Source organism: Opisthocomus hoazin, chromosome 3 (assembly GCF_030867145.1).
Source record: "Opisthocomus hoazin isolate bOpiHoa1 chromosome 3, bOpiHoa1.hap1, whole genome shotgun sequence".
In the NCBI taxonomy this organism is placed as follows: Eukaryota; Metazoa; Chordata; class Aves; order Opisthocomiformes; family Opisthocomidae; genus Opisthocomus; species Opisthocomus hoazin.
Window position 1 is genome coordinate 84192283 of NC_134416.1, and position 20200 is coordinate 84212482.

The window sequence follows — 20200 nt, forward strand, 5'->3', positions numbered from 1 at the left end:
GTTCATCATACATCGTCTCTGCCGCTCCTTCGTCCTCACGCTGCCCCTGCTCCAGCGTGAGGTCCCTCCCATGGCAGACAGTTCTCCACAAACTTCTCCAACATGAGTCCATGCCATGGGCTGCAGTTCTTCACCAACTGCTCCAGCGTGGGAACTTCCCACGGGCTGCAGTCCTTCACGAATAGGCTGCTCCAGCGTGGGTCCCCCACAGGGTCACAAGCCCTGCCAGCAAACCTGCTCTGGCGTGGGCTCCTTTCCCCACAGGGCCACAGGTCCTGCCAGGAGCCTGCTCCAGCGTGGGCTCTCCATGGGGTCACAGCCTCCTTTGGGCATTCACTTGCTCCAGCATGAGGTCCTCCGTGGGATGCACGTGGATATCTGCTCTACTGTGGACATCCATGGACTGCAGGGGGCAACCTGCCTCACCATGGTCTTCCCCATGGGCTGCAGGGCAAAAATCTCTGCTCCAGCACCTGGAGCACCTCCTCCCCCTCCTTCTTCACTGACCTTGGTGCCTGCAGAGTTGTTTCTCTCACATATTCTCACTCTCTCCTGCTGCAAAATGCCATCACACAGAGGGTTTTGTTCCTTGTTAAATATGCTATCCCAGAGGTGCTACCACCATCACTGATGGGCTCAGCCTTGTCCAGTGGTGGGTCTGTCTTGGAGCTGGCTGGCACTGGCTCTGTTGGACACAGGGGAGCCCCCCCGCTACCAAAACCTTGCCACACAAACACAGTACAGGCTCTTAGGTATCTAGCTGAGGTTTGTCAACCATGAACTGACAGGCAGATGCTCAGAATAGCCACATTTCCACCACACATTACATCACAGCAGTGCTTGGGGAAGAAATTTCTATCCTTTGAGAAGCAACAAATGGAAATATCATGCTCACATGTAATGTTTTCTGACCTAAGCATTTGAAAACAGTGCACCGTAACCATAAAAAAGACCCTCATTCTTACACAGTAATATTGAAAGAGAAATTAAAGAGAATTATCCTCATGTTTAAGCTGAAACAACTGAAAGCAAATCTGCAGATTTTATTCACCTCAAAATAGACAGTGGGGTTCGGTGCAGCATTTAAGGCATAGGAAAATTTATTCCCATCTCCAAGAAACTCAGCCCAGCTTCCACAGATCTGCTTCTGAATACACTCAGCTGATGGCAAGATGACCATCATGCGCATTTCTTACAAGCAGAGACCTGGTGGCCAGCTGTGCACAGCTGCTTGCAGCAGCGCCAAGCCAGAGTGCAGCTCTACTAAATCCAAACAGCTGCATCACAAATGGAGGCTGAATGAATATGAAAACAGTCAAGGTCCATGCGTGTGCTCATCAAATCTGACATCTCACGAGGCAAACAGGAGACTCGAGCCCTTTGGTCCACTTCGGCTTGCCTCCCCTGCAGTCCAGGGCATCCTTGCGGCAGAGCTGTCAGGTTGCATTTGGCAGCACATCACTGCTGCCGTCCGGTGTGCAGTACCCACTGAATTGCTCCCCAGAGGAAGAAATGATGGTTCTCACAGAGCTCGAGGGGTCTGCGCGCGTGAAACCTCGCCCCAGAGCTCCCACCTCACCACCTGACGCGCAGCCAAGGCCCATCCCCAGGCCAGCCCCATGAGCCTCATGCCCTGTGTTCCCACGGGGCTGTAGGGAGACGCTTTCTCTTCGAAAGCCATGAAACCAAAACAAATCTGCATGTGAGCACACTTACCCCTTTTTAATTTTTACACTCTGCAGTTTCCTCGCCTAGCCACCAGATGTGTCCTTTGGGATGTCTTTCCTGTAAGCACCCAGTTTTAGAGACGCAAGAGTCATAGCCAAGATTCTGGCAACCAAATTCCTGGCCACGAATCCAAAGCAAACTCTCTCTTTAATGGCTTGCTATCACTAGTTCAAAACATACGCCGTGCCTGCATCATTCTTGGCACAGTCCCTACCCGCTATGACGACGATGATCCCCCTGCAGCTTGCTCCACAGGGCTGCAGAGCTGGGGCTCCAGCGTGGCCAGGAGCCCTGGAAGGAAACCTCCCTCTGAATCAGGAACTGCAACGCTCTTCTGTAATTACTGCAGCGGGGTGGCGGGGGGAGGAACAGCAGTGAGTCACTGGAAACGCTACGGCTGATCAAGAACTGCCTGTTATTTAAAACTATGTGCTAGACTTTATGTCAGTATTCAGGAAAATTGTAACACGTTTACTCAGGTACGCTTTTCAACAGCAGCTGCATCTGTACATGTAAGCTACTCACTCCCACACTGCACAGATTTCTTCATTTACACGGTAAAAGGTAGTCTTGTTAAGAGGAGGGATGTGAAAAAGAATAGGTAGGAATATTTCAGGATGTGGGAACAGACGTTAAACGGATACGGCTGTTTATAAAGTCAGTGTTCTTTTTATAACCAAAAGGGTTATGACCCTGCATGCTTTTATTAAGGCAGCAGTATAAAGATTCAGGTGTATGACTGAGGCTTAGGGGCTAATTTTAGATGGCCTACATTTGCCACTCGGTGTGATAGCAAGAGAACCTGCCACAGGGACAAGCAGGCTCCTGATACACTGCTCTGCCCTGTAGCGAGCAGATGCCCCAGTGAGATGGCGGTGGGGACTCGTTCTGATATCCCAGTCACCCTTGTCACTGAAGACTGTTTGTAGGCTAAATTCAGTTTTGCTCCCTGTCCGCCCTGCACTCCTCCTTCCCTCTCACCAGGGTGCCAGAGCAGGGCCGAGGTTCTCCCTAAAACAAGCAGAGCACCCTGTGGAAATCTCCAGCAGACAGCACGCAGCCTAGGCTGGCTCCTCACCTTATTAACCCTGGCGGGGTTCAGCAAACAAAGCGAACAGGATCAGAGCCACAGGGACAGCCGAGCGGCCTGCCTGCACAGCCCTCGGAGGAGGGACTACAGCTACCAACAGCAGCACTCCCTCCATGCTCCCTAAGGGGCCAGCTGGTCCTTCAGTGGTCCTCCAGGTCAGGCTGGTGCAGGCCAAGCCATCCTGTTAGTCGCAGACAACCTGCCCGTCAAAGAGAGAGTGGATGCACGGCCTACTTGGCCTGCTCCTTTTCCCAGACACCCCAACCAGGTGGTCTCTGCTTCTGCCCACCAGAACTGTGACCTCTGCTACTGCCGCCAAGGGAAGCATGGAAGTGCTAGAGTTAATGGTTATGGAGAAGTGTAGCCCCATCCAACAGCAACTGGGCTCTGAAGAGAAATCAGGCCTTTGGAGAAGGTTCATTCCCATGACTGGATCAGATGGTGAAAACGATGGGAAGAGAAAGACACGTCTTCCTCCTGTGCTCACGCTCCACTCCTTCTCCTATTCTTTCCCAAGACTTCGAGACTCATTGTCCTCTCCCAGGCTCTCAAACCATCTCCCCCACCTTAATACCCTCACTTTTCCAGAACTGACTTTTCCACGTGCTGGAGAAGCCATGAAGCTCCGCCTCAGTTGCTCCAAATTTTTATGGCTTTCACTTTGCTAGGCTTAGTCCCACAAACTGTCATTAGTTAATTATACAGCCATTAGTTCTCTTTACAGTGAATTAAAATTCCTACTGTAATCACAAGTGAGTTGCCAACAGTTTAAGTTGAAAACAAAACACCTTGTATGTATGTGTTCTGCCGGGAAAGAACAAGTCACTGAAGGATGAGTTGCAGACGAAGAGGAAAAGACCATTGCATATTTGGTTATATTAATAAAAGTGACCTGAAATAGAAGTAAATGGAAAACCTCATATAAATAAAATACATTTCTAAGCACAAGATCTTCCCTTTTATGCTCACAAACACTAATGACCCATTTAGGATAGAATCCCAAATAAAGCAAGAAATGTATCACTAAAACTGGAATACAGCACCTAACAAAATCCTCCACTGAACAGCAACACAGGCTCCATGAGATGCTGTGGAATAAGGATAAACACATCTCAGGGACACACTAACCTGGAAGAACATACTAGACTAAATTCTGCACCAGCGTAAATCAGTGGCAAGGAAGTGTCAGACTGGTGCCAGTGTGTGTAACACTCATGAACTGTAAAGATCCAAGGTTTTTCACATACTTCTATCAGCCACATACATGCACACACATAGATCCTACTCCTCTCACATTGCACAGAATTTCCAGGAAATGGGACGTATTTCCTCAAATTGTACTCTGCCCAGCTTATAAGGAAGAAGAACTGTTGCGAAGACCCATCCTTCCCTGGCTCTGACACTAATGGTGTTGATGCCACAGGATAAAGCAGGACCAGAAAGTCTGAATGAATGTGAGCAAGCTATACGGGGTCAATTCTAGGAAGGCGTAAACTGCACAGTCTCCAGGACCGCCTGCTCACCTGCCTGAAGACACTTTTGCTTTGCCTCTGGGAGGTGACAAAGCTTTGTGCTTTCACGTAGTACTGAAATGTCTTGGCACTATCCATCAGCAAGAAAACACTAGAGCATGCTCAAAGCAGAAAGAAAAGGACTCAGAGAGTGGGAAGGATAAGTATAAGCAGAAACACTAACACGAAAGCAGTGGAGATTTTGAGCAAAATATGCAAAATACAACAAAAGCACTAGAGGAAGGAGTAGAGAAGTTGTCTGTCTTCAGGGCCTCCTGACACCATGGTGTCCAGCTTTGAAAACAACTTCCTAACAGCAAATACCTGCTGTGCCTGCTTCTAGACAGGTACCCGTTGCAAATCTTGATATTGGTCTCCTGAAGTGGAAACTATTAACTCCCTGCAGCAGGAGTGAGAGAGCAGCTGGGTGGGTGTCTGGCAGCCAGCCACAGTCAAGCCACCACAGCTCTGCAGAGATGGTAAAAATTGATGCCACCTAGGGCTGAAACATGCCCTGTGAGCATGCATTGTGAGGTAACATCCTTGTAACAATCATACAAAGGCTGACTTGAGTCTGCCCAGGTGCCTCAAACCAAGATTGCTAGGCTCAAAGAACAAAAGTTGCTCTGTGTACGTGACAGAGCAAACAAGCCAGGCAGTCTCCTGAGCTGCAACATCAGAGGGACGTTGTCTGTGTGCCTGCAATCAAGTCACTGTACTTAGCTAAAAAAATGTGTCTGAATGTGACTTTCACCACTTAGAAACTTCACATAAAATCATGAAAGCCTTCTGCACTGAAGCTGGAGCAGAGTGAATGGATTATATTCAGCACCATAAGTCATCCTTTCATTTTTCACATGCTGCATCCAACAGCAACAACAAAGTTCTTGGAGAAGCTACTTCAAGCCTTGTGTTCACAAACAATTCTGCTGAAGTTAGTAGACCTGTATGCTTTTAGCTGAATTTGGAGTTTAAAGGAAGTCAAGAAATGTACAAACACGAGACACATTGCTCCAGGAAACACTAATGGAATAAAAAGGGTTCTTTCTGTGTTCTTCTCTGCCGGCTGGCATGTGCCTGAGCCTACGCTGTGGGGCAGGGTGAGCCCTGACAGCCCCCTCCATCCCAGCACCCACCCAGGCTTGCCAAAAACCAGCACCCAGGCATGGACTTGAATACACACAGTGGGACGGTGAAGAGGCTGGGGTTAGGTTTAAGGTCATGTGTGGGTCTAACACATAACATAGCACTTCCCCATTTTACAAAAACCATTTTAGTACCAAAACGAAAGTACTCACAGCACCTGTGCTAAGCTCCTATTTAGTATACCAGGTATTCACTGAACTTCCTTGAAGAAATATTTGCAAGCACTGTAATTGTTTCTCATGCCCTAGAGATTTTTTTAAGTGCTCCACCCATTACGAAATTACTTCAATGCCATATAAAAACCTCGTTGGGCATCGTTCAGCTCAGGCTTCTGTTGTTTCCTGTAACTAAGGTTTACCCCTTAAAAAATAAAATAGAAAAAGAAAAGTACCAAAAATACAAGTGTTCAATGCCAAAAATCAGGCCCTCGGAGAAAAAGAATATGCATGGAAAGATTTTTAAAAATATCACAGAATGGTATTAAGATAACAGGGTCAGATCATGGAAGACATAAACTGAGCTATGAACTTAGGACATGTGAAGGCAGCTGTCAGAAACCCACATTTCTATCAACTTCAGTGAAACCCCATCATTACCAGTTTTGGTTACAAGTCCTTAGCTGCACCAACACTCTCAAGACAATGTTATTCGAAACTCACTCCTAAGGCAGTTTTTTTAAACTCAACAGCTCTGCACAAAGAATTAGTCTGAATGAAGCACAGTAGTACTTCTGTGGTCCGACAGACTGACCACTAAACCACAACGCACTAATTTCTCCCTCTTTGACATGCACTGCCTACACAGAGCTACCTATCTAGTCCATACAGCATTACTTATCAAGCAGTGATTCAGTAAGGCTGTAAAAGACATGATTAAAGCTCCAATTCAGGAAAGCCTTCATCTTCAAGAAGAACATTTAATCATATGTTTAAGTGCTCCTGTATATCAAAGCTTGAATATTTTGCTTTATTGCAATGAGATTATTAACAAGTTAAACAAGTACTTAGATTTTCTGAAAGTGTGGTGTTAAAAAAAGCAACCAGATCCACAAATAGAAGGTCTAAATTTAAATACATTTTTAATATATTCAGAATTACTGTATTATATCTCTGCCTTAATACAGCAAGAAAGCCAATGACTTGATTACATGCATTTACAAGGAAAACCCATTTCTGGATTACCATAATATGCTACCAAGCTGAAGTATTAGAGAGAATAAAAGTGTTTCAATATCTGTTCTCCTTGAGCAGGGCTTAAGAAATGTCAGATGGATAATATTACATGACAGCTATCTGCACTATAAAATTTTTATTTTAAGAAAATTCATTTAAAGAACTAGCAGCTTAAGTACACATTCTGCCTGGTACATGAGAACACACCGAGGGCAATTTCTCTCACTTGTTTTCATTGGAATGCCTGGAAAAAAAAAAAAAAAGAGCCCTTGAGCTGCTGTTCAAGAAGCACTGGCTGTACGGAGTATTTTCATATCATGCTAGAAACCAAAAAATAAGTGTGTCAAATACTTTGAAAGGAATGTAATGAGTGAGAAGCCTCTTGCACAAAAAACCAATGTAAGGGACAGACTGCACTAATTACGAATAGCATCCAGCTTCCTGCCAGGCATTTTCACACCAGCACTTCTGGATACCTAAACCACACACTGAACAGCTTCCCAAATCTCACATGCACCCAATAATCTCAAATCATTCTAATACACCAAAACCTCATTAGGGCACACGTAAATCAGTCTCTTTGAGACTACACTTGTCCGATAACATTGCTACTGTACTGTAATACTGTGAGGTACGAATAACTTTCAGACTTTCGAACACCAGTTCTTGCCAGTGACAGTAACTTCAAGCAACCCTACATCAATATGTCCTTGGGGAGTTTTTTTGCAAGAGGATCATGGATATCAACTGAATACAACAAACTCCTCTTTTTTATTTTTCCAAAACAGATGTGACTCTCTGCAGTTATGGGAATCCTTTATATGTTTCCTTGCACTACTGCTTTAGAATAAGTGAGGGGTAAAAAAGTGGGCTTTCCCCTCTTCCATTCCTAAAAAGTTGAGGAGTCCAAGAAAAGAGAATCTAATAGCTAATGGCAAAAATAATGCTGCTACTCCCAGCTGACAGGTAGCTAAGAAAAGCACTTTCTGATCACTTAAAGATAAAAACATAAAGACTGAAAAAGAAATAATGCAGCCTGTGACTAAACTGAAACACATAATAAAAATATGGTCTTTGTCCCTTTTTGATACTGACAGGAGCCACACAACGGCAATATTCGTTGAATCCACAAGGATGGGAGTCCTTCCACGTGGAAGGAGGTCAGACCATCATACTGCAGAACTCACCGCCTTCAGCCAGTTCTGCTGGAACTGTGTTTGAACTAGGGCATATCAAAGTTCAGGATACAGCTCTGTCAACACTGGCAGGCTGGAAAGCCATAGCTCCCTGCACCAGACCTACTGGACATGGGCCCTGGGCAGGCCTGTGGACATTGAGTTTGGAGATGACCCAGATGTATCACACTTACTATGCCTGAGCAGGGTGACGGTGCTGGCCACGGGCAGCAGGCTACGGCGATATGTCTGGTCGCGCAGGCGGTCAGTAGCAGGAGTCCCCTAAAGTTTTATGTTCACCCTGGCAGTCACAGAGCTAAAGAAAGTCGATCGGTGCAAAATGCAGTGAAAAAGGCAAACTGCAGCTAGACAACAAAACTTGTGTATTTTGGCATCAAACATTTCCAAATATTTCCAAAACACATTGAAACAACAAAATTATACCAAGTGGAATTCCAAGTATTGGTTACCAGGGTAAGATTAGACTTGAAAGTTTATCTAAATAACAGCTCCTATTCTTAATGACACTACGCAACATCTGTTAATGCTAAGCTACAAGGAATTTCCACCCAAACTAGTTTGGTGCACTTTATGTTCCTGTTGACAAGATGTAATATACCACCATTAAACAAAAACACATTCTTCATGACATTAACGACAAAAGCAAATGATAGGTCTTCCTTTCTGACCACAATGGAGGCTTTTGGTAACTGTAGCATTTACTAAGTAAAAAGGAATTGACCTTCTGGGAGGTCAAACGGTTGATAACTTGGCTAGATGTCTCAGCTGCAACAGGAATAGGAAGTCAGATGCAACAATTTGCCTTTGACACAGAAAAAAATGTTTATTTTTGTTAATCAGATAACAAAACCTTGGGATATGTTAACTCCTTGAGCTGGAATGTTTACAGGTTAGACAGGGCGTGTTCAGCAGATCTTTGTGACATTGGCCTGTTCTAACATCAAGGATTTTTAGAAGGTATTTGTAAACACGCATTGTTAAAGTGAAAGCAATGGAACATTATTTGACAGAGAGATCAACTTTATCTGTTTGTTCATAGTATGTACTCTTCTTCTAAGCAGAAACTAACTGGGCTGTCGGGCTCCCCTGGCTGGAGATGGCTCCTTTTTCAGAGCAGCCAACGCTGTGTGTTTGGAGCAAGCAGCGCCCTGACTGCAAGGCAAGCAAGTCAAGGCAAGTGGAGACGTGACACAAAGCCAGGCCTCAAAAGTGACAGCAAGAAACTTCTTAGAGCCAAGGGAAGCATGCAGAGTTTGCCAGAAACCAAAGAACAATGCAGCAGACCCAAACAACGAAACTGATCCTCCATCGAATTCTGTAAAAACACCATATACTAAAAAAATCTATTGAACACCATCTATTGAAAAAAATTAACACTATTTAGGTATTTATTTTTAGAAGGGATGATCTGAGGAATGTATTTTTCAGTGCTTACAATCAGATGATACCTTTAACTTCTCTGTCATTTCATTTTGTCAGGCCAAGAAAATTGCACACTTGCAAGATTATGGTCAGCCTTTGTTCACTACAAACATCAAAAAGCGCTTTCACACAATTTTAGACTTACATCAACAGGAATCGAAGAATAAGTTCATTTTCCTTTTATAACAATTTTTGTGTGACTGCTCAGTGAATAAAACTAGTAAGTATATGTTTTGATTTGCCCCTATCTAATCTTACAGTCAAATATGCTGCCCATTATTATAGAAGAAACACGCTGTTCAAGGCAACCGAGATAAAACAACATTGAAAGCTGCCCTTGATCCAAATACGTCTCAATGACTTAGAAAGCTGGGGACACACACTACTGCGTGGTAACTTTCAAGTCTTAGCTACACAACACTCAGCGAATCAACGACTGGGAGCCAAATCTGAAGATCAGACCTTGGTAAAGTCACTATCACTAATGTAAGCATTTTCCGTTAAGAAAACAGCATGAATAGCTACTGACTATACTGGAGCTTGGCTAGAAACAATACAGTCATTAAGAATCAATAGCAGAGATTTGGACCTGGACATGAGCAGGTTGTTTTGACACTAAACACATGCATTTACTGAAGTAACTACTACTGCTTCTCACAACCGGTTATTAAACTAATCAGAGTGTATCCCTAAACCACTCCTCTGCCAGTTCCTCAACAAGCCCTACCAGTGTCAGCTGCAACCAGAGATGAGGACAGGACAGAGCACTGAACGGCTCCCAGCTCTGGCCAGATCTGCAGAAGCGAAAACGAAAAGTAAACTCCAGTAACAATCCCCTGACTGAGCTCCTGTCTGCTTGTCCTCTCAATACCCATGTTTGCTCTCCCTCTTTTCCAGCCCACCCACGGGAAGAGCAATGAGCCCAGCACCCTGGTCGACAGCTCCTGGGACAAGTTCTGCTGCAGGTGATTCCTTCCACACTGCCTGCTGCCCCAGCGCAGAGGAGCCCCATGGTGCCCTTCTCATCAATCAGGATGTGAATATGGGGCATCTCTAACCTCTGATAGGCCTCACATACATGCTACTGAACAGAAATTGCAAACTATGCTGGAACAACAATAATATCTTCAACTACATTTAGTGTTACACTCTTGACTAACAGCTATGTATTTTTAAATCACCTATATATTCCCACTTCTATAAACAAACATTTTTAACAGAGTATAATCTGTTTTGCTCTGCATCTTATTAACTAGGTAAGACAAATATGACATTTTCTTAAATTTGAGTCAAAAACCTTCGCAGCAGCTCGGCTGGTGACACTGTCTACCATGCGACGCAATACTGTCGCATTGCTGCCCTGCCCTCTCCCACTTGACTTTCTGCATCCACCTTCTGCCTCTGTGTTTCAGGATCTAAGCGCTCACAAGAAGGTTTTTGTCTGTACAGTGTCAAGCACAGGGAACACAGTTAGTTTCTCAGGGGTTTGATGCAATTACTCAGAAATCCAGATGCTACTACAAGACATATAATAAAGCAGAAGTGTATATCAAATGAAGTTAGAGGTTTGCATTCATCATTCCCTCACTTCAATTCCAAATTTAAACCTTCATTACAGAAATAATTTCAAAGAAGAACAGCAACCTGTAAATACACAAGATTTCACTCTCAGGAGCCTTAGTATCTGTTAACAGCCGGCTAGTCTCTCCATGATCTTAGCCATGAAATCAAAGCCCTGCCAATGGGAGTAATCCCAATGGCTCCAATGGACTTGCTTACGTGTGCAAAGATAAGCAACTAGGAACAGTTGAAAGAAGCTGCCCCACCTCCCAAACATGCAGAAAAAATAGCATCTGGAGTACAGCACTGAAGGAACTCATACACTTGCTATACTATCGTAGGGTGACATACATACATAGGGTGACAACCTTACAGAAACCTTCCTAAAGATAATCTGTCTGCCAGCTGGTCTTTTAATTATGACCATGACAACTAATGCCCCTCAAACAGGCATTTTGTTGTCGTTAAGGAATTATGAAAAGGAGCTATGGCAAGAATTGTCCACTCCTTCTCTACTCCTCTCCCCACAACTGCATGTTTCCTTCATTTGTTGGCCCATTCTCCCAAAATTGGGAAGCTAAGTCAACAAGGGGGCTGAAACTGGTCAAGCCATGTACACTGCTTGGGTATTTGCAGTAAAAACATTGACCAATTCAAAAAACACATGTCCTTAAAGTAGCATCGGCTAAATTATATATAAATACGTGTGGCTTTTACTCCACTGCAGGCAAAGGGCATGATTGCCTTTCCCACAAATCCTCCCCGGAGACTGTCATAGAAATTCCCCACCACTGAGCCCACCAGTGCAACTGTGAAGAGGTCAGGAGAGTGCAAGACTATATCCTCGCAGTAGCGCAAAACTTCAACAAGCAAGTTACTGCTGGCCTCACAGATGTTATGTTAGCCCTACAATGGGTAAAACCCATTGGGAAAGGTTCCAGGATCAGTAGTTAGCTGAGGGTCCACTGCTGCAAGAAAGCTTCAACCGAGCGCAATGGCAAATAGCCCGCACAATCAGCTAGTTCTCCCCACTGACTGCATCTTTGTAACCTTCTTTTTTTGAAGGGGGGATGATCAGCTTGTTTTCCTTCATCACCTCCCCACATCCACCCAACAGAATGCTTCCAAAATTAAGCACAGCCAGAACACGTGAACTTTCCCATCTACTGCTCAGACATAACCAGTGTCAGCCTGCATGTCACAGCTTCTACTTAATCCTGGAATTTTCTTTGCATGCAGATGATTAGCCTATACACTAACTGACACGAAAAGTGTTTTTCCTTCTATGCACATAGGGGTTTAGAGCAGGCAATTTTGAATGATTTGTGGCTCTATATACATTAGTAAGGAATTCACCCCTAAGCCACAATATATAGTACATAAAAGCGTTAAGTACAGGTAGCCTTGAAGGACCCGTTTCAGCCCCTGAACACAGAGATACAGCTCTTCTGTTGCAATGGCTTTTCCTTTTTGCAAACCTAGATAGAGCACATAAAAGTTTTCAGTTCTACACATTTACTCCTCGGCAGTCTGAAGATACAACAGTTTGTACTGCTACCAAACACGAATATCAAAGCTTCTGTCAGACCCACAGACGGCGTCCACTCCCTGAGTAATGACTCACACCTTATACTTTCCCTCCACTCCTCGTTATTACAGCAAAATGAAAGGCAGAAAAGCTTGCAACAGACACAAATACTGACATTCTCAATTAGAGGGGAGAAACAGGAGCATGACAGTAAAATGGTATTTTTTTCCTTCCAGTAAAAAGTAATTCTGTACTCTGTCTCCTAATCAGCATCTCTTGCATCTCCTTCATGCAAAAAACACGTAGAACAACTCCCTGTGACGGTTGTGTCTACAACAAGCTCTAGCACACGGGAAGAAGCTCCATGGCTCCATGCAGGGGATGTGTTCTAGCGCACAGGAACTCACACTTACAAGCTGGACTTTTCTGCAGTAACATGCTGGCTATAGTTTTCATGCACAGCACATCTTGACTTCACCATCTTCACTGATAACAGCTCCAGGCCAACACCAAAAAATACAGCTTATCATGTCCCAATTCTGGAGCCACACAATAGTCCCACTCTGACTCACCCAATGGCCCTTATTTATGGTCTTTGAAGTCTGTCAGACAGGTAGAGGATTTCTCATTAGGTTTCATATAAACATAATTTAAACAAACAGTCCCTTAACTAGAGCACGTCTGGGACTGCCTTACTTCAGGGAGGTTAACCATTCTGTAGCAGGAGCCAGATTCACATATCTCAGATCGCTGTGCCCGGTGCTGGTGGGCTTTGGGACTCCAGAGATATTGACTTACTCAGAAACATGCAGCACAAGGATGTTCATAGGTCCTGCAGTCAAGTAGCCCAAACTTCACCAAAGTCAAAATTGTATTTGCAGGCATCACGGACATTCAAAGAATCAGGTAAACTGATGGCATTTCTATTACTGATTATGGATTTTCCCTTGGAGGCTGAGCAGATTCCCCTAGAAATACAGGAAAAAAAAATCCAGGTCTTAGGCAACCCACAATATTTTTTCTTCATTAAAATAGAATAAGAGGAACCGGAAATGGGGAACACATATCATTGTGTGCAAGTACCAACACATACAAAGAGATCTAGGAAACTGCATCAGCAAAATGAGTTTTATATAGCTATATCTTTTATTTGAAAGTGTGTTTGCAATGCAGTTAACCTTCTCGTGCTCTCAAGCCTAGAGATTTCCACTCAGCACCTTTGCTCCTTCCTGGAAGACTAGGAGTTGGAAAAGTCCCACATCAGAAGGAAGTAAAGGATGAGGTCCTTTGTAATTTGAGATACTATCTCTTTTTTTTATGAGTGTTTTAGTATCTGCTAGCAATGATCTACTTTATGAATGTAATGCCCACTCAGTTCCCACTGAGCTGTAACCATTTACGAGACACACACAGAGAGATTACTGAACACTATTTTCTTACTGATCAGCACAAAGTTATTTGGCACAAGCATCTCCGTAAATATTTGTCCAAGACTGGGTAAATTTGCAGTGTACGATGGCCCTGAGACCTGTACTTCTCTCTGTCAAGCGAGAAGGCCTACAGTCCAGCACTGGAGCTCAGCTGTGCTTCAGCAGAAATACAAAATGCTAGAGGCTGAGCTTAGTATCATTGCTGTCTTTCCCTTTGGATCTGTTCTTTTTCTTTTTGTTCAATGTTCCCTTCCACAGACAAAAAGAATATTAATTTTGAGGTGGAATGAGTGTAAGGCTATTCTGGCTGTTGGGTAACAAAGAGAGTTTGTGAAGTGCATTACATAGGGCTGGGCTTCGGCACGGGGAAGCTGGAGGAAGAGGAGGGACTGCATCCACCTCCCAGGGAATACGCAGAGCAAGAGGACAGACCCAGAATCGTTTTCAGCCTCGTGAAGCTGAAGGCAATGTCTGCTTTGGTATGGGCAAGGAGGTCTGATGGACTCAGTTCACAGCGACACTGGCAGCCTGCCACAATATTTTGTTAACGTGTGCTTGTGACATCCATGGGCCCAGAGCTGTAATTATGGTCTCAGATGTCACAGTACTCCTAGCTCAGGAGATATTTATGGATCTGATACGTACAATCTATAGGCACTGTGTAGTTTCAGACACATTCAAGAAAACTCCCTACTCAAGAAGAAGGACAGCAAGTCTACAGCAGTTTTTTTGAGCTACACGTCAAAGCAATACGCTCCACTGGGTTTCACCACTAAAAGTCACTGAAAAGTCTGGACAGGGTGGATTGCAGGCACAGAGCTCAGACTCATACCACAGATATTATCAGAGGCATACCAGTGAACTGGGAACCAGGTTAAGTATTAGCGCTGCTTGTTTTCCTGTAAAGTGACTTGCTGCTTTTCACAGTTGCATTTTAAACTTCAGATGATTATAAGGACAAGTACATACTTTCCTCCTCCACCAGAAGGGAAAGGCCAGATAACCACTTCCACACTGTTTATTTATTTCTGCAAAGCTTATGAAGCATTTAGAGAATAGAGTGTAATCTATGAACCTAGCTAGAGAGAAGCAACTCCATATTGTTTGCTATTTATATTACCAACTTTTGCTCCAAAGCATACCACCACACAATCACCAAAATGTCACCATCTGTGGGAAAGAAGACCATGACTGTCAGCAAGACGTACGCAGGATATAGTTCAGGACGGGGAACAGAAACTATACCAGGTTGCCAAATGCTATTCCTACATGAGAAGTGTAGGGAGGTTTCTGTGTCCGTGTATGAGCAGCCAGCGCTTTGTGTTCAATTCCCCCATCGGACAGTAAGAGGACTGGGAGAAAAGGAGTCGGATTCTCATCTTACTAGCTTGGCTCCTGAACAGCTCTCGTTTATTTTGAAGCAATGCCTCCCACTTTACCACAGCTTTAGACACTCTGCAAACACACACTTCTCAAGCCATGATCTAAAGCATTACTTTCAGAAGCATAACTGCAGCCATCCCCTTATCAATGTGTGCTGTCTTTTTGCAACATAGCTTATGTTCACTGAGAGAAGGGTTTTGGCCACTTTCATGCTATGACAACAACCCATACAGCCACTCACATTCAGGCATAGACAAGTCTTTAACAGGACAAGAATCAGGTTAATAGATTTGTTTTGGAAAATATTTAAGGATAGGATTTTGAAACTTCTGTTGCCAGAAATATTGGTATCCCAAGCCCAGTGCTTGCCCTTAACAGAGACCACTTGTCCTTCAGGCTGAGGGCAGCCAAACACAGCGTGTTGCTGTGCCTGCTCACAGTCAGCTAGAAAGCTGCATGGGGGTATTTCACTCACGGCCTGCACCTCTGCTAAAATTAATTTCTTACAAGCATTCAGTGTCTATTTACCAAGATGATGGGAAGTCACCCTGCAATGCTTCCTTAACTGTAGTCATGCTAAATATTTTACTGCTTACAGTGCTCTCTGAAGGAAGGTATTTTATATTGCCGTATGCAGTTAGGAAGCAGAGTGCCTCTGTATGACAGAAAGTACACAGCTTTATAACTAGACTCAAACATCTTCATTACCAAAGCAGCTTTTTACTGAGAAAACCCTATGCTGAGAAAGCAGTGCAAACATACCAGTAAACGCAATTTTCTGTTCTTAGTGTAAAAAAATTTAAAAATGCAAACTGGAAAACGAATTTATTGTATATTTAGCATGTGCTTACATAAACCACATAACCCTAAACCCTGAACAGATTAGAAGTGTCCATTAACACTTATAATACAGATCAATTTATTTTTCCTTCCCAATACCAGCTGTACAAGATCATGGCAGAAGAAATGCCTTTAAACCAGGATGAAATCTCTGCATTTTAAACTCGGGCTCCCTCCAGCTTAATCAGATGTGTTTTCAGTATGAAGGGAATTCTTGTATTTAAACCAAAACAGATATATGACTGCAGAATGCCATGTTAGCAACTGCTTTCGACACAGATATGTCCTAATCCTGCAGCCTTTTCAAACACTTCACACTGATATTTCTTTAAAAGTTACACTTACAAGAGTAATTTCACCCTTTTGGGAAGTACTGAGTGTCTATTTAATTTTCTGTGCCTTTAATAGTTGGGACTCCAAGATTTCCTTCTGCCTCCGCAATAAGCCCTGCACAGTTCTATTTTAGCCAAACCACAAATAACATTTATTTTAGCTCTTCAATCGTTGTCATTGCTGCCTTTCCTTTTTCCACTAAGCCTTTTCTACCTTATTCCTTTAGAAGCAAATGCTGGTTTCTTGCTATTTTCAGCGCATCCTTTGCTTTTAAGGAAAAAAACCAGACAGAAAGCTGTATTCCAACATACCTTGAAAGGGGGGTAGCGTTCACTGCCAGCTGCGTGACTTTCCAGTAGCTGCACTCGGACTCCGGCGCTCCCAAGAACCATGATGTCACAAACCTCTGAAGCTCACAATCAGGAGCGGCGGCAGATTGCTCTTGCACGCCCTTCCTCTCCTCCCAGTATCTGACAGCCGTACACTTTTTAGGACTGCAGCAGGACTTGTCTCCCAGCCCGTGTGCAGCTCTGATAAATCACCCCCTCCCTGCTATTAAGAGCATGCTGCCATTATATCTTAAAAGCACGTCACAGCTTGTATGCAGTAGCTGTGGGAAAGCTGCATTTATTTATACAGGAAGCTTGAGCACAGCACTTCCTACTTCCCAGCCGAGTCTCAATTCAACTGCAGGTGATTACTTCAACCCTGGCAGCTTCCAGCCAATGCATACCCTACGTTCTCATTTGGATATCTGTGCTGCTTTTAATTACAACTCCCATCTGAGCCCTGACACAGTAAAACTGAAAGAGACCAGGCATTAGACGCGACACTCACAAAAACCCTCCCAATTGCCATTTAACCTGTTTAAGGATAGCAGTTTGTATACCAGCTGCCCTGCCAGCAGATGATGTCTGAAACATTGCTGGCTTCTCCTTCTCTCCATATGTGAAAAATGTCATCTAAAAGCAAAGCGCCTTGTTCACGTTAGAGGGGAAAGAAACAAAAATCTAAACTCACAAGTAAAGTATCAGTGTAATTTAAAATCTGAGTGCTTAATGATGATGGTGCTCAGCTTATTCTGCCAATACTAAATTTTGACTCTTTAAAGCTGGGCTTATGTGCAAGAGGGGTTGGAAACTCTGCAGTTCTGTGCTCCAAACCTACGGGTGTGATTCACACCAGCCAAGCAGCAGGAGAAGGTATTATTCTGCCACTTGACCCCAAACCCTCAAGAACTTTCCCTGCTGCAGGAAATGTACCACACCCACAGATAAGAAGCACAGATACATCAGAGTGCATGGGGTGCAGAAAGACAGAGGGAGAAACAAATATAGATGCTAATCTATAATTTAATTTTTATGATGAAATGTTTACTTTGTACTTGAAGCAATGATTGCTGGTGTTTTGCCTTCAGGACTTTGTTGTGAAGACTGATGTATAGGCATTTCTTGCAGGGCATACAGAAACTCACAGCTGAGTGTTTAGTTATTTTCAGACAATTCTATTGCATCAGATTAATTTACGGAAAAGGCAGAAAGATCATGCAATTTTAATTCACTCTCCTTGCACCTATGCATTACAGCTTTGCTTGAATTATCATCACTTACCCTTTTCCTCTCAGAACAAGTACAAATTTTATCAACCTACTTGATATTGGGTGTTACAAATAATTTTACATCCGGGGAGGGAGGGAATAGTCACCAGAAAAAATACAGCCATTCCAGCATGTGGAATCATGTTGATCCCTACAGTACTCTTCAATAGGATTACAGCAGGATCAGGTAACCTAGAGCCATGTCATAGACATGGCCACTCGAGCTAGTAGAGCACTTCCCAGCAGTAGCAGACTTTCATCCTCAGCAGTGACCAATCCTAGACAGTACTCAGGAAACACCTGGGGCTCAAAGCTATTTCTTAGGCTGCAGAGCAGTAGTGAAAATGTGGAATTCTGTGTCAAACTTCACAGTTAGAAAAGGAGTCTCCTTCAGTGGTTAGATCTTTATCCTCCATCTTCTGCTTAAGCCTGAAATATGAAATAGCTTAAGCCTGTATCACTTTCTTTTCACTACCTCCCCTCCCTCCTCCCTCCTCCCTCCTCCCTCCCTCTGTTCCAGCTCCTGTAGTTTCTTCCTGCAGCTGCTACCTTTGCTACTTTGCCTCCATCAGACAGGCACTTGTTCAGCTATAGATGAAGCGCAGCAAGGAAATCTCCCTGCTCTCAGCTCCCATGCTCAGCACCACAGCACTTGAACAGCAAAAGGCAATTATCCCAAGGAGGAGAGTGGTGAGAGAGGGAGGATGAAGGAAATCAGGCATTCATGCAGGTGTAGGGAAAATGGCAGGGCAGTCAGTCCAGAAGTAGAGCAGGGCATCTGCCAGTAGCAAAGTAGCAAAAGTAGCATCTGGTTTGGTACTTACTCCCTGCTGGCACAATAAAACAAAAACAAGCTTCACTGCAATAGCCTCCACCAGTCAAGCGAAACAATGGTAAATAAAGGCTAATCATCTTTCCTTCAGATAAATGATGAGGCCAGCTTGTATCTACGGGGGCTGTTCTTTTGAATTAAGAAAACTAGATTAGTCCATTAAAATGCAGATAAATACTGGAAACTTCAGATGCAAACATCACATGATATTTTTATCCAGTTTCCTACTGTGTATCTCTATGGACGGAAGTTATAACATTATTGCACAAACATGCAAAACAGCTTACAGCAAAATTATTTTCGCTTAAACATCATAAAATTGGTGAGAAACACCGTGAATGTTTCTGCAGACATTTAATTTTATGGAAAATGTTCAGATGTCCTCATCCAAAGCACTCCACTTCTAGAGTATCAAATCCTAAACTGTGGTCCCCGTATTTACATGCAGGACAATCACTTACCGATGCTCTGTGGACAGCTGGCTATTCCCCTGCTTCCGTCTTCACTCCTGTATTTGCCCCGACTTCTGTGCTTATCAAGGATCTCCACAGCAAAAAAAAAGCTGAAGGTGACGTGGCACTGTGCAAGAGCTCAGGCTATAAGGACTTAAGATGATCAATACTGACGATTCTTTCCATTGCCATCACCAAAAGGCGTGAGCTGGACTGTTATGAGCTCTTCTGTCAAAATGATTTCTCTTCCAGCTATACCTCAAGCCCAGGTACTTCACATTTCACAGAAGCACATCTTCTTGGCAAGCTAATTTTGTGAAGTGTTATGAGTCACACTAAAATTGCTACCCAGCTCAAATCCCTGAATCTCTTAACCCAGATTGATTGATTTCCTTTTTCAGCCAACAAATAAATAAAAAATACAAGTTCAGAATGTCACACAATGCCAGTCAAGGCACAAGCTAAGCTCTCCCCATTTTCTTTCTTCTTTGACAACAGTGATATAAAGCATAAAACTAAGCGACTCCAATTAACTTTTTGGACACTCTAAACTGACACTTTTATAACTCCAGTCCTGGGGGAATAGCTGAGCCTCTGAGATGATAAATGCCAAAATGCAACATCACTGTGAATTTTTAGCTGAGTTACTAGCCAGAACAAGAATAAAGGTTGGCATAGTTAATTACTAATGTTGCTGTGTCATCCTTGCAGCTACTTGAAATGTTTACAAAATTACTAAGCCACTCTGGCATTAACTAAAATTACTAATTAATTTATGATGTAGGTGGATAAAAAAGTAACAGCATGACCACTGAAAAGATCTCTCACATCCCACAAAGAGAATACCTTTAGCAGGAAGTGAAAACACTGAGTTAGTGTATAACTAACAGTTTCATTATAATTCTACATAAATAACTAGGATTAGCTTGTGAGGAAAAAAAAAGAAATTTTCACTACCCTGATTCACAGTTTTCGCATAA

General features: G+C 43.5%; 1 protein-coding gene across 2 annotated transcripts in view; it reads right to left on the minus strand.

The window, feature by feature from the left end:
• Positions 1-17085, minus strand: part of RNF144B (ring finger protein 144B) — a 55682-nt gene extending 38597 nt beyond the window's left edge. Inside the window, exons 1-2 of one of the 2 annotated variants that reach the window (XM_075416817.1) lie at positions 16651-17084; positions 13152-13321 (exon numbers count right to left, since the gene is read on the minus strand). The gene's annotated coding sequence lies outside the window, so the exon portion shown is untranslated. Of the gene's footprint in view, positions 1-13151; positions 13322-16650 lie in introns of both variants that reach the window. The other variant, XM_009939414.2, reaches the window with a different exon arrangement.
• Between the last annotated feature and the right edge of the window lie 3115 nt (positions 17086-20200).